At 50.6% G+C, this 12379-nt stretch overlaps 1 pseudogene; it reads left to right on the plus strand.

Moving 5' to 3' along the window:
- The first annotated feature begins 582 nt into the window (after positions 1-582).
- On the plus strand, positions 583-4050 carry LOC142027876 (olfactory receptor 2A2-like; annotated as a pseudogene).
- Positions 4051-12379: the final 8329 nt, after the last annotated feature.

Raw genomic sequence — 12379 nt, forward strand, 5'->3', positions numbered from 1 at the left:
GAGAGGGATGCCCTCTGTGGCAGGGCAGCATAGAGAGCGTCCGAGCAGTTGGCCTAAGGTGAAAGAGAAGCATTTGCTCCCTGCGCTTCAGTTTTACCTCTCTTGCTTGGTTTGGTTTTGGTTTTGGTTTTTTTGCTTTGGCTCTGCCATCAGCCTGGGAGCTGCAAAATGCAGAACTGCCACCTTCTTGTCCCCTGGCTGTACACTGCATCTAAGGGAGCACTTCAGGTATTTGATTTTGAGTACACCGTATGGTCACAGGAGCGGCCAGATGAGACCTGGGGGGGGCTCTGTGTCCCTGGGCTGCCCCCTCTGTTGTTCCTCCACTTTCCTTCTGTATTGGGTCTGGCTGAGTTGGAGTTCTTTTACCCCATAGCAGCCCTCGTAGTGCTGTGCTCTGTACTGGTAGCTAGAAAGCTGTTGATAACACAGCAGTGTTTTGGCCATGGCTGAGCAGTGCTGGCACAGCATCAAGGCTGTCTCTCTAACATTCCCCCCCCTCCCCAGTAGGCTGGGGGTGGGCAAGATCTTGGGAGGCAACGTAGCCAGGAAGAAGGCATACAGGCAGCAAGAAGAGGCATCTCGGTAGCAAGTAAATCTTAGGTCCCTTCAGATGCTGGGGACCCTGCGTTCATGCAGCATTGGGCAGACCCCAGATGGATTTTCCCTTGGCACACTGTACAGATCCTGCCTGTGGAGAAGTTCCTCCTTTTGGTCATTCACGGTGTTATACAACTTTTCTTAGAAGAAAACAACTCTATGCGTAAAGGATGTTCACGCGCGGACTTCTTGCTGCACTTTAGATAACGGCAGGGCCGCGCAGGTGGCGTAATCGCTGGTACCAAGCAGGAGCTGCCTGGAGGCTCCTCTGTCACAGTCAACCAGCTCCGTTTATCCTGCGGCCAAGGGCCATGTGTAGGGACACAGCCTGAAGGCCACGCCGTACGTACGGTGCAGCACAGACCTGCACCCGCTCCGGTGAACTGTTAGGTGGATCCCCAACTCCTGGAGGTACAGTGATCTCCCAGTCAGGATCTCTGCAGCAGGCTGTTAAACTGCACGGTAACTTGGGAACCAGAGAAGATCCAGATCTGGAGGGGATGGTTAACCACAGGGCCTCACGTTGAACCTCCTCTAAGCTCGTCCTGTGCTTCCAGGGTTCTCGAGCCTCTCGGGGGGCATCTCCCAGACTGGCCGGTGACTCCCAGCTCCCTCGTTCCTGCCTTCCCCTCCCTGCCTGCCTGCCCCACTGTGGCCCCTGCAGCAGCACTCAGCTGAGCACCCTCCGTTGCTCCTGGGGAAAGAGCGTCCTCCTTGCTCTCCGTGGCATTCCCCCAGCACACGGTGCTGTAGCGAGGACAAGGCAGTCAGATACAGACACAGCCTGTTGAACAGAGCGTCCTGCACGCAGTGCTTCCGATAGAGCAGCTCAGGAGCAAGGAGGTGAGCTGGGTGTGCTGCCTCTCACAAAGAGCATTTGACATCGGCGACCTTCCCCGCTGGACCCTCTGCAGCCTCTCTTTTTCCCGATGTTGTAGGTGTTAGGTTGTGTGGTTAAAGGTTCATCTCCACAAACACAGAGGAGGACAAAGGAGCAATGGCAGGCAGGGGAACCCCAGGGACCTAGGCAGAGGCAAGGGAGCACCCTGCTGTGGCTTTTCCCAGGGCTGTCGCAGGAGAGGGATCGCCCAGCTTGTCTGGGTATGAGGCTCACCAGACAAGTATTGACTCTCCCTTGCTCACCTCACAGACTGACGGGGGGAATGCGCTTCTGTGGCCATGCCCTGCCTCTGAAGCCCGGCCGTAGACAAAAAACTGGCTCAAACTGTGAAGGTTACCAGGCGAGACGTGACTGGGTGCACGTGTGTGGCAAGGTCTGTGCATGTGAATGTCTGAAACTGGATTCTGAGCTGTCAAGCAGAAGCCTGCTTCTCGCTACACGCAGCCAGCGTGGGCTGGTTGTAAATTTGGGTAACACCTGGAATAAGCAAAAGTGGCATGTCCCGAATCCTACAGTTAATAACGAGCTAGGAGAGAGAAGCCTTAATTCGGAGGCTGATCAGGCATTGTACTGCTCCCATAGACAACTTAGATTGGGAACACTGGGGGCGTGGGGTTCCAGAAAGAAGAGGTGGTGGCAAAAAGAAGGGTTCCCAGAAAGAAGAAGGGATCTTGAAGAGAAGGAGGGGACCCAGGAAGGAAAAGGTGAAGATCCTGGCTGGAGGAAGTATCCTGGAAGTGGCGGAAGATCTTGGAGACCAGAGAGCTGCGTGGAGACAAGTGCCAGGGGATGCCCAGGGACCTTGACCAGCACCCTGCGAAACTGGTAACGGCGAGCAGCTGCACAGCAGGAACCAAGGTGATGTTCTGCCTGACCTTCCTGGACCTGCAGTAGCCTCCCTGCTGGGATAGGGGAGTTGGCTCAAGCAACTGCAGGATTCAATAGGAATGCATTTCACCAAGGTAAAGAGGACACAGCAGTGGCTTGGAAATGCTGGTTGGTTTAATGGTAAAACTGGAATTATTCTGTCAACTGTGCATTCCTTTTAATATGGACTTAATTTAAAACGGCTGCTTTGAAGTTGTTCTGGCTTCACCTTAATCGACACCTGCAATCTTCATCATCTTATCTTCTCCAACAGCGACACCACACCCTGCCCCTCCCCACCCCCTGCAAAAAAACCCCAAAACCAACCCAGGAAAAGAAAGACTTCAAGGGCAAGCTAGGCAGCAAAGTTGTGCGAGATTGGTCAAACTGCTCAAAGTTTGCAGGGAGATTGGAGCTTGCAATTCAGATGTACGTCGCTCAGCGTGGGGAGGGTAGTACGCACCTTTCACTGGAGTCAGAGGGAAAAACAGGGAGAAGGGAGCTGCAGCGTAAAGAGTAAAGGACACAACATTCTTAGGAAAACTCTCCTTTTTCTTTCCTTTTCCTTGCTCCTTCGCTTCCAGATCTCCGTGGTCGCAGTTTGTGCTGCCTCACCTCCAGCACAGCGTGCAGAATGAAAAGACTGTCACAGAATTCGTCTTCCTGGGGTTCTGCAGCACCCCAGCCCTGCAGCGCTGCCTCTTTGGCCTTTTCTCTGCCCTCTGCTCTGCCACTCGGATGGGAAACACACTTGTCTTTCTGCGTATCTGCCTGGACTACTGCCTCCACAGCCCCAGGTACTTCTTCCTCTGCCACCTCTCCATCGCGGACATCTGCTACGCCTCCAGCAATGTCCCCGTATGCTAAGGAGCCTCCTTGGACAAGGCAGAACCCTCTCCGTTGCTGGGTGTGGGGCACAGATCCATCTTTATTTAATCTTTGCACTTACAGCGTGCGTGCTGCTGGCCGTGATGTCTCATGTTCGCTACGTGGCAATCTGCCGTCCCCTCTGCTGTGCCCTCATCATGATCTGGAGGCTGCGCCTCACCCTTGCCACAGTTTTGTGGGCTTTGGCGTTCGTATTTGGTACACTGCAAGCCTCTCTGGCTTTACACCTGCCTTTCTGTGGCCCCTGCGAGGCTGTCCACTTCTCCTGTGAAATTCTTGCTGTCTTAAAGCTGGCCTGCACTGCCGCTCCTGCCAATAAAGTCCTGATCTTTGCTGTTTGTGTGTGCTTCTTCCTCTTCCCTTTAGCCTTAATCCTGATTTCCTCCCTGGACATCCCGGCCACCGATCTGCGCATCCGCTCTGTGCCAGGATGGCACGAAACCTTGTCCACATGTGGCTCTCACCCGACCGTGGTGGGTGTCTTTTATGGAAACGCCATCTTCATGTACGCGGGGCCCGGGAGCGGTAAGTCCTCTGGGAGGGAGACAGTTCTTTCCCTTTTCTACACTCTCGTCAGCCCCAGTTTGAAGCCCGTCATTTACAGTCGGAGGAACAAGCAGGTGAAGGAAGCCTTGCTGAAGCTTCAGAGAAGGAAGAGGGTCTTTCATTCCGTCTAGCTGGCGCTCTAGGCTTTCACCTGTCTCCTGTCTTTCTGCTCTTTCTTCTTGAGCTCTTGGGGAATTTCTCAGGGAATGTTAAGTGGTTAAAAGTGTCCTGGTTTCAGCTGGGATAGAGTTCACTGTCTTCCTAGTAGCTGGTACAGTGCTATGTTTTGAGTTCAGTTTGCAAAGAACCTTGATAACACTGATGTTTGCAGTTGTTGCTAAGTAGCGTTTAGACTAAAGTCAAGGATTTTTCAGCTTCTCCTGCCCAGCCAGGGCACAAGAAGTTGGCACAGGACACAGCCAGGGCAGCTGACCCAAACTGGCCAACAGGGTATTCCATACCATGCGACGTCCCATCTACTATAGGAACTGGGGAGTGGGGGGCGGGAAATCGCTGCTCGGGGACTAGCTGGGTGTCGATGGGCGGGTGGTGAGCAATTGCACTGCGCATCATTTGTACATTCCAATCCTTTTATTATTGCTGTTGTCATTTTAGTAGTGTTATCATTATCATTATTAGTTTCTCCTTTTCTGTTCTATTAAACCGTTCTTATCTCAACCCAGGAGTTTTACTTCTTTTTCCCGATTTTCTCCCCCATCCCACTGGAGGGGGGGGAGTGAGTGAGCGGCTGCGTGGTGCTTAGTTGCTGGCTGGGGTTAAACCACGACGGAGACAGAGTCACAGCAGCACAGAATGGATGCTGAAAGGGACCTCTAGAGATCATCCAGCCCACCTCGGCTGCTCAAGCAGGGTCAGCTGCAGCAGGTTGTGAGTCTGGTTCTCAAAGATGCCGTTGGCTGCGTTGCTCCCAGGTCGTGGAGCTCGCTTGGGAAATGGGCAATAAAGAGGGATGAAGTTTCCAGGCACTTTCTGGCCGGTGCAGTGATTTGGGGTTTTTTGGGGGGTTGGTTGGGGTTTTTTTCCTTCTGATTTCCGCTCCCCCCGCCACTTCCCGGTCTTGTGGCTGCCCAAGGTGCAGCCAGAGAAGGGGAGGAGGGTCCCTGCCTGGCCTGCAGCTCCCTCCCTCGCCATTCTTGGGGTGATTTGGGGTTATTTTGCTGTGTCAGTGAGGCAAAGCTGGGCTCTCCGGGGCTGAGGTCAGTGGGACCCGAGGAAGGCCGTGACGGTCTTGAGGCTTTGAAGGGCTTTGCACCGAGCCCCGTCCCCGCTGGAGGGGACGCTGGTGGTGTTCAAGACGAAGGCCTTGCAGCCCTTGCTGTCGTGTGTGCCCGCGTCCCCCCCGGCCCCCAAGGTCTGTCGTTGTCGCAGGGGCTCTGTGCTGCTTTCTGCGTGGGGCCGTGTCCGTGAGTCCTGCAGGGACCTGTCTGTCCTGGCTTCCCCACCAAAGGGCTGCTCCCCCTGGGGAAGGGGAGAGGGGAGTCGTCCGCGTCCCGCCCCACCGTTGCCTGCCCCGCTGGTGGTGACTCGGCCCTGGGGGGATGCTCCCGCGGGCTTGCTGAACCCCCATGCGAAAAGTGCCGGGGGAACGGGTGTGATGGGGATGGCGAAGGTGCCAGAGCAGACTGGGGTGCCATACCTGCTGGTGGGGCCTGGGGTGCCTGGGCTGCAGGGAAGGGCTTATCTTTTATAGGTTATCTTTTGTGATGGTAACTTGTAACCTTCCTTCTTGTCTTTTCCCAGAGAGACCTGGCCACCATGCATTGTCTGGATGTCCTTTACCATATTGTGGATTGTTAAATAATGATACATTTATTGGCAGTGGCACCCCTATCAAGGGTAGGACTTAGCTTTGTCCAGAGGCTGGCATTTGGGTAGAAATCCAACAATCACTTTTGCGGAATATTCGAGCTATATTCTGTGTTAAGATTAAATGGAGGTTCCGATCCCAAGATGGTATCTGGCACACTTGACTCATTGCTACCGTAATTGATACAAACAAATCATAAAAATCAGTCGTAACTTTATCAATTTCAGTTTAAGGGGAGACTCTTGTTCAACTGTCCATGAGGTTGGAGCCCTTTTAATCTTGGAATAATGAATCCACGGGCCTTTCCCTTGGACCTTGACAGCTGTATGAGTAGTCAGGAACACCTGGAATGGCCCCTTCCACTTCTCAGTTAGCTGCTCCAAATTCCACGACTTGATGTAGACCAAGTTTCCAGGTTGAAATGGATGGGCTGGTGTATCCAGTTCCAAGGGCCTGCTTGTCGTCACGTACTTGTGCAATTCCTGTACAGTCTTTCCCAAGGACATTAAGTAATTAAAGTCCATTTCCCCTTTAATGTGAATTGTTCCTGGTATATGTGGGGCCTGGTAAGGCCTTCCAGAAAGTAAGTTGCAAGGGCTCAAGCTGGTTTTACCACGAGGTTATATTCCAATTCTTAACAGCGCTCAAGGTAGCGCTTGTATCCAAGTCATTGATGCTTCCTGACATATTTTCCCGATCTGCAATGTAAGTGTATGGTTCATTCTTTCTACTTTTCCACTTCATTGTGGCCTATAAGGGGTATGGAGATCTCATGTTATGGCTAAGTTTTTACTCAACTGTTTTATAACTTCAGCAACAAAATGTATCCCTTTAGGAATGTCCTCAGGCAGAGGACCACATGAACCTTGGGATAATTTCTTTCAACAAGATTTTAGTTACTTCTCTAGCTTAATTGGTGTGACAGGGAAAAGCTTCTGGCCATCCAGTAAAAGTATCAACTAGAAGAAGAATGTATCCATATCCCCCTTTTCTAGGCAGTTCTGTAAAATCCATTTGCCAATAGTCTCCTGGGGAATTTCCTCCTTTTGTAACCCCCAATATTAATTTATTACTGGTATTTGGGTTATTTTTACAACAAATTTCACATTTTCCCATGATAGATCGGATAATTTCTGTCATCGCTCGGCTTATAACTATCTTTTGAAGATGTTTTACTAAATTTTCAGTTCCCCAATGTTCTTTATTTAGCAATGTTCTGGTTTAGCAATTTCTCTTATTAATGAGGGTGGGATTATTATTTGCCCTGTGGGCGTGACAGCCCACCCATCTGTTTGTTCTTGTGCCTGTAAGGCCTTTATTAAGCTAGCATCTTTACTATCATATGTAGGTGGTGTTTCTGGTAAAGTTATTTCTTTTTCTGGTAATAATGCCATGATGCCTGTTTCTGCAGCCTCTTTGGCAGCTTCGTGTGCCAATTGGTTACCTATTTCTGGTGGGTTTTTTCCTGTTTGGTGGGCTTTGCAATGCATTATTGCTACTGCCGTCGGCTTTTGAATGCTCTGTAATAGTTCTTGAATTTGTGCAGCATGCTTGATTTCAGTTCCTTGTGCTGATAGTAGTCCTCTCTCTTTCCAGATGGCTCCATGGGCATGTACAACTCCAAAAGCATACTTAGACTCTGTCCAGATATTAACCTTTCTCCCTTCACTCAGTTCAATGCTTGAGTTAAGGCTATTAGTTCTGCCTTTCGGGCTGATGTTTTGGGAGGTAAGGCTCGTGCCTCTACTATGCCATCTAAGGTCATCACAGCGTATCCTGACAGTCTCTTCCCATCGTGAACAAAACCACCGCCGTCAGTATATAACTCCCAGTCTGGATTTTCTAACAGAACCTCTTTAAGATCCGGACGGCTAGCATATATTTCCTCTACAGTTTGTAAGCAATTGTGTTCTGGTGAACTCTCCGCTCAATCAGTGGAGAGGAACACTGCAGGATTTGTAACTGAAGTGGTCTTGAGATCGATGTCATCTTGTTCTAGTAGTACTACTTGGTATTTCAGTGTACGGCTGAGGGACAACCAATGCCCCCCTTTTTGTTCCGAAACTGTGACTACCGTATGTGGTACACACACAGTAATTTCCCGAGATCCCGCTGCAATTAAGATGTCATCTACATATTGTAATACAGTTCCCTGTCCATTTTCTTTTCTCCAAATCTCTAATTCATTCACCAGCTGATTTCCAAAAATAGTTGGGCTATTCTTGAAGCCTTGTGGTAGAACTGTCCAAGTATATTGTGTCTTTTGCCCTGGTTCAGGATTTTCCCACTCAAAAGCAAAAAGTTTTGTTCACTGGTGAGGGTAGTTAGTAACGTACACAGGTTTGCAACAACTGGATGTATATCTTGTACTCTCTGATTTATTGCTCTAAGATCCTGGACTAAACGGTAATCTTTTCCGTTAGCTTTCTTTACTGGTGAGATAGGTGTATTATATTTTGACTCACATTCTGTTAGCAACTTATATTTTCAGAATTTTTGAACTATTGGTACCAAGCCAGTTCTCGCTTCTAATTTTAAAGGGTATTGTTTAATTCTTACCGGTGACGATCCTAGATTTAGATCAATTCTTACTGGTTCCGCTCTCTTAGACCTTCTTGGACCTTCTCCTGCCCAAACGATGGGGATCGCTGCATCTTCTATTTCTCAAGGTATCTTGTCCCTTTTGGGGTTTGTATCCTGTAACAACAAGGCTATGGCTTCGACATATTTAGATTCTGGGATTAAAATTTCAACTTCCCCATCCTTGAATCTGATTTCAGCTTCTACCTTTTCAAGTAAATCTCTACCCAGTAAAGTTTTCAGAGAATTTGGCAAATATAAAACCGGTGAGTAACCCATTGTTTTCCAAGTTTAAATTTCAGGGATTTGAAAAATGGCCAGGTCTCACGAGTCCCTGTCGCACCAATGACATTTATGCTTTTGTTACTTAAATTTCCTTCTAGTGTATTTAAGACTGAATACGTAGCCCCAGTGTTGACTAAAAATTCTGTTTCCTCATCTCCCAGCTTTGCTTTAACCAGAGGTTCTGCTGGGAGAGGTTGCTCTGGTCCCCATCAGTCCTCTCCCCCTGCTTACTCCAAAGGCTTCTCTCAGCACAGCCACAAATACACTTGATTCCTCTTTCCTTTAACATCCCTCTTCCTTAACCCTTTCCTCTTCTTGACCACTGTAGCCAAACACACTACCTCATCCATTAACTTCCCTGGTCATTCAGGGACATGTTTAGAAAAATATTTTTATTGGTGCACATATCCCAGATTTCCACAAGAGTAACATTTTCTTCTAGTGTTCCTTCACATTCTCCTTCTCTTTTTCTAGGTCTTAGTTCAGACCCTGCACCTGATCATCTTTCTTCCTAATCCTTATCTCACTTGTAAACTCTTTGCAAAAGCGACTGCCAATAAATCAGCCTCTTGTTGCTTTGCTCCTCTTCTTTTTTCTCTCTTTCTTTTTCTTTTTTTTTTGTTTTTTTGTTTGTTTTTTTGTTTGTTTTGTTTCTGCTATCAGGGGCCATTTGACCCACAAGGACACTAATTGCAAGTGCATCATTAAAATTTTGTTAGCAGAGCTTGTCTGAGTCCCCCAAAATCACTGGGACACTCATCAGGTCTCTGCCTGCATTCTTGTACTTTTAGTTCAGTTTACCAATTTACCCCTAGTTCTCCACATGCCCTAATGGCTTCTATTAAATTTCAGAGCCCTGTCTGACAAACAGCTCAGTCTCCTACACCATTATAGTCCCAGTTTTGATTTTTTTTTTTTCCCCCTAAACTGTTGTGCTAGTTCTGCTCAGGGAAATTTAACATTCACCCTTCTCCTTTTCTTACAGGGACATCAGATCCTAGGTAGCAGCCGCAGCCTCCTCCAAGGAAGATATCCTTGAGATTTTTTTTTCTTTTTCGGAGGAAGCTCTCCCCTCCAGGATCCACCTGTGACTCCTCCCAGCAACCACGAGAGGCTTTTAACCTCCCTTTTAGGCACCTGAGATCCCGGGTAGCAGCCCCAGACTTCCCCAAGGCACCCACCCAAGATGATTTTTCTCCTTTGGAGGAAGCTCTTTCCTCCAGGGTCCACCTGAGGCTCCCCGGAGGCATCTCCCAGAGTCTTTTGGCCTTTTCTTATAGGGACCTCAGATCCCAGGTAGCAGCCCTGGATTCTCCAAGGCAGGTACACAAGATGATTTTTCTCTTTTGCAGGAAACTGTCTCCTCTGGGATCAACCCAAGACTCCTCCCAGTTCTCTCTCAGAGTCTTCCGACCTCTGCTTTCAGTACCGGAGATTGCAGCTACCTGCCTCAGACTCCTCCAAGTAAGTTACTCGAAATATTTTTTTCTCCTTTAGATAAATCTCTCAACTCTGCCAGCCACCTGAGACTTCTCCCAGGTATCTCCCAGAGTCTTTTGACCTCTGCTTTCAGGACCAGAGATCCCAGGTAGCAGCCCCAGACTCCTCCAAGTACGTTACTCCAGGTATTTTTTTTCTCCTTTAGATACAGCTCAGCTCCGGCAGCTGCCTGAGCCTCCTCCCAGTCATCTCCCAGAGGCTTTTGTCCTCTGCTTTACCTACCTAAGATCTCAGGTATCAGCCCCAGAATCCTCCAAGTAAGCTACCCTTGAGGATTTTTTCTTTTTTGGAGGAAGCTCTCCCCTCCGGGATCCACCTGTGACTCCCAGGCATCTCCCAGTCTTTTGACCTCTGCTTTCAGTACCGGAGATCACAGATCAGATTCAACAAGGGTGTAAAGAGGGTCCCGCCGGAGGACATTTTGGAATCAGTCCTCCCAAGAGCAGCGGATCTGCAGTCAGGGACTCCCCCTTGGGTCGGGACGCCGCCCGAGGTAACTCCTCAAGGTAGAGAGCCCTCAACTTTTAGGTGAGTGATACGTGCATTTTGAGTCATCATTTTAAATTCTTAAGTCGGCTGTGTAGTATTAATTCCCCTTACATCACTGAGCCTGTGGTTTACAAAATGTTACTGGAGTTCTAACTAACTTTTTACGAAAGAATAAAGCTGAGCTTTAACACCTGTTGGATTTGACTGTGTGTGCCTCCATAACATCCCTTCGAGTGTAGGTTAAAGCTCTGCCAATGAGCCCCGTTAGCTCGTGAGCCAAGACCCCCTTCCCCCTTTGAGAAAGGCGAATCCCATCTGACACCAGCAGGCCTGGGGCCGTGCCGGCCACCCCATTATTGAAAAACCCAAAACTCTGGCAGTGACACCAGCCGCGACCCACGTATTAACAGACCGGGTCCGTCTCTTTCTTCCAGTGTTGCTGCCCGCAGCTGGAAGGAGAGAGGGAAAAATAAGCCGTGTTCCAGATTCCCCTCCCAACCATCCCAAGGCCCCGAAGTCTCTTTCGATCGCCCTTGGACCACGCATTGCAGCTTCGTCGCCACCCAGACGGAAGAGCAGTAGTGGGCAATAGCCCGTGGGCTGTCCCAGGCTGGGAAGTTTCCCAGTGCTGCCCTGAACCTGGGCCCCTGGGAGGCAGCAGGCTTCCCTAAGAGGAGGCTCTGTCCGGCATCTCGGCCCCTCTGTTCCCCTCAGAAGGGAGTCACCCACACCCCTAAGCTGTCTTGGCTTCCTCGGGGAGGCGGTCGTGATACGGGGGTAGGCCTTTCTGACCGTGGCAACACCTCTGGCGCAGCTGGCCCGAGCTCCACATCCTCCCTGGACTGGCCTTCCACCTCCGGAGCCTCACAGCTCTTGTTGAGAGGCACCTGGGAAGGTGAGGAGGGGGTTTGCCTGCTGCCCCCAGCCTGGCCTCCTTTTTCTTTTTTCCTTTTTCCTCTTCCCTTTCCTTTCCCTTTCCCTTTCCCTTTCCTTTTCCCTTTTTTCCTTTCCTTTACTTTTCCCTTTCCTTTTTCCTTTCCTTTTTCCTTTTTCCTTTCCCCTTTCTTTTTTTCTTTCCTTTTCCCTTTCCCATTCCCATTCCCTTTCACTTTCCCTTTCCTTTTCCCTTTCCCTTTCCCTTTCCTTTTCCCTTTTTTCCTTTCCCCCTTCCTTTTCCCTTTTTTCCCTTTCCTTTTCCCTTTTTTCCCTTTCCCTTTCCCGGTCCCCCGGCTCTCGGGTGCTTTCTGGCGCCCGTTTCTGCCTCGGGGAGGGCAGAGCACGGTTCCAGCAGCCAGAGGCTCTCAGAGTCCCGGGTGCGCCTTCCCCTTCCTGCTGCCTCCCGGAGCTCTGCCGGCGGGCTGGGCTGAGCTGAGCTGAGCTGGGCTGAGCTGGGCTGAGCTGGGCTGAGCTGAGCTGAGCTGGGCTGAGCTGAGCTGGGCTGAGCTGGGCTGAGCTGAGCTGAGCTGAGCTGGGCTGAGCTGGGCTGAGCTGAGCTGAGCTGGGCTGAGCTGAGCTGAGCTGAGCTGAGCTGAGCAGGTCGTCCCCTCGGTCCCACCTCTCAGGGCTGGTCCCGCTCCTGCCAGCCCTTCCCAGGGCCAGGCTCTGGCACGCCCTGAGGCTGCGTGGGAGCTCTCTCTGGGTCGCCACATCCCTGCTGGCGAGCGCAGAGGACGTGGCTTTCTGCTACCGTCGCCTGGCTCCTTCCCCCGGCCGAACTCCCCTCTGGAGCGGGCAGGGGCACGCCGCCCTTCCCCGCCAACTGCCGCCCCCGGCTCTCTTTGCCCGCTCTGGCCGCGGCGCTCCCCAGGCCGCTTCGGAAAGGGGTGGGGGTGGCGCTGTTACAAATAATCTGGTAAGTTAAAATTTTATATAAAGTGGGTTCGATCAAAAGGTGA

The sequence above is a fragment of the Buteo buteo genome, unplaced genomic scaffold, assembly GCF_964188355.1.
Source record: "Buteo buteo unplaced genomic scaffold, bButBut1.hap1.1 HAP1_SCAFFOLD_76, whole genome shotgun sequence".
NCBI lineage: Eukaryota > Metazoa > Chordata > Aves > Accipitriformes > Accipitridae > Buteo > Buteo buteo.